The 2,413-nt window shown below is 35.0% G+C and overlaps 1 non-coding gene across 1 annotated transcript; it reads left to right on the forward strand.

The window, feature by feature from the left end:
* The first annotated feature begins 1,957 nt into the window (after positions 1-1,957).
* On the forward strand, positions 1,958-2,076 carry LOC120587787 (5S ribosomal RNA). The gene has a single exon (XR_005649084.1). It is a non-coding gene; the product is annotated as a 5S ribosomal RNA (ribosomal RNA).
* The last annotated feature ends 337 nt before the right edge of the window (positions 2,077-2,413 follow it).

A 2,413-nucleotide genomic window follows, 5' to 3' on the forward strand; every position in this document is an offset into this window, starting at 1 on the left:
TTCAAGCCTCGCTCCGGGCCAAGTAAAAGTGACAATCAATAACTGTACGGCCCAGGCATGTGTATTTTTAAAATGCTTCTCTGATGGTTCAAAAGTGCAGCCAGCATTGAGCACTCATATATCTTGGTACGACTCATATTTACGTATTCTCCTCTGCTAACCGGGATGAAATCGGAAAGAATGTGACAGCAGAAAGAGCTCTAGATTGTATACCAGGAGATTAGGGTTCTAGACCCAATTTTATTACAAGCTGAGTAGTCTTAAACAATTCATTTAATCTCTTTCAAATCTACTTCCCTTTTCTGGAACATGAAAGTACTGGACTAGGTAAATACAGAGGTCTGTTCCTTGTTTCAAATCTCTGTTAATTAAATATAAAAACAATTCCTCACTGATGTATTAATGGGAAATATCTTCTGCAACAGTGTTTTTAATGAATTAATGGAGTACACACCCATTACAGCCAATTTGTGTTTGGCTTGCTTAATTTATCAAAGACTCGCAAATGTGACTGATTCTGGAGAGTCTTTTTAAACCACTGTTGGAAGAGGAGACCATCGTGTCATGATCATGAATCAGTGGAATGCCTCAGCCATGAATAAAAGTCCTTAACTACGCTTGGCGGGACTGCTCGCCTTCTGCTAAGCATGGATGGATCTGGAGCATTCAAATCACAACAGCAAAGAGATACCAATATTTATATATCACGTATTTAAATTTTAATGTTATCTAATGAGTTTTAGTAGTATGAGTGGGTAGGTGCGTTTGTTGTAGGTGGTAGTCAGAACACATTTAAACTTTTTATATTAGTTCTTATGGGAATAAGTCCAATTGTATGTCTACTTACTATAAACTATATTTTCCTGGAACGTAAACATGAAGTATAACAGGCCCCCCTTCACCCTGAATAATGGTTCTGTCCCCCTTTTCGCCCCTGTCTGTGAGCAAGCCATCCTTCCTCCAGAGAATACTAAAAATTTATTCAAGTTTAGATAGTGAGTGTCTTTGTTGACCTCTCTTTGGTAGGGGTAGAGCATGTTAACCTTTAAGCTCAAGTTCTTTCTCCCCAGAACAGAGGACTTCTCTCTTGGCAAAGAGGGGACGCATCCCTTCCTTGCTGAATTTAATCAGCATTCCCAAAAGAGATGTGCGTTTTCATCAAGTGCCTCCAAGGTGGTTTATCTCTAGAATTTTATCAGATGAAAATAAAATAAAATTGGCATTGGTTAGAGAAGTCTGTGGATACTTTGTTTTAGAAAAACTTGAAACACAAAATAAAATTGAACTGTATTTAAACCCAGTTTTTAAATTCCCTAATCCTAAAAATGTCCTAGCATTCCACACAATCTAGAAGACATAAAAAAATAATTAAGACATCTATAGGAATGTGTATATGTATAGGTAGGTAGGTAGGAGGATAGAGATTAGATACATAGGACAAAAAAAAGGATAAACAAAAAAAAAAATAAGACTTGCCATCATGTACTTAGGGCTTTAACAAATCAATGAAAAAGAACAAACACCAAACAGAAAGTTAGCAAATACTATAAATGGGTAGTTCACAAAAAATGAAATACAAATAGTTAATAAATATATGAAAAGATGCTTAATTTTACACGTAATTAAACATATGCAAATCAAAACAATGAGATTATTTTATCAATTATAAAATGATTTTTTTAATGATTAAAGCTTTTGTTAAAACCTGATATGTCTGATGGCTTTCCCATTGATTGTTGGTAAACATAAAATAGCACGACATTTTTAGAGGACAGTTTGGCTATATCTATCGAAATTTTAACTATACATGCATTTGACCCAACAAATCCAATAGGGATAGCCTCCTTAGTAAATGGATGTATGTACAACAAAAAACTAGAAACAATATTAATTCTCACTAAGAAATTATGACGCCTTCTTACAGAATACTGAGCAGCTGTTAAGAGAGAAAGAATTAGTCTATAGCCATGCCACCCTGAACATGCTTGATCGCATCTGATCTCGGAAGCTAAGCAGGGTCAGGCCTGGTTAGTACTTGGATGGGAGACCGCCTAGGAAGACCAGGTGCTGTAGACTTTAAAAAAAAGAGAGAGAGAGAGAGAGAATGAATTAGATTTCATATGTTATTTTAGAAGACTCTTAAGATTAAGGCACAAGAGGTATATATGCTAGAATTTCATTTGTGTAAACAAAGAACAAGTATAGAAATAAATCTCAGTGTGTGCATAGATACAGTTGTATATGTTCACTTGCATTTGCATAAAACTTTTTTTAGAAAGACAAGCAAGAAACAGTTGAGGGATTACAGGGCTCTTTCCACTTAAGCCACTGTGTTTTCTTTTTTCATTTTACTTTATGTGGTTGCTATATTCATTTTCTTGAGTAAGTAGGTTTATATTGTCTTACATCATTA

The sequence above is a fragment of the Pteropus medius genome, unplaced genomic scaffold, assembly GCF_902729225.1.
Source record: "Pteropus medius unplaced genomic scaffold, Ma_sr-lr_union100, whole genome shotgun sequence".
NCBI lineage: Eukaryota > Metazoa > Chordata > Mammalia > Chiroptera > Pteropodidae > Pteropus > Pteropus medius.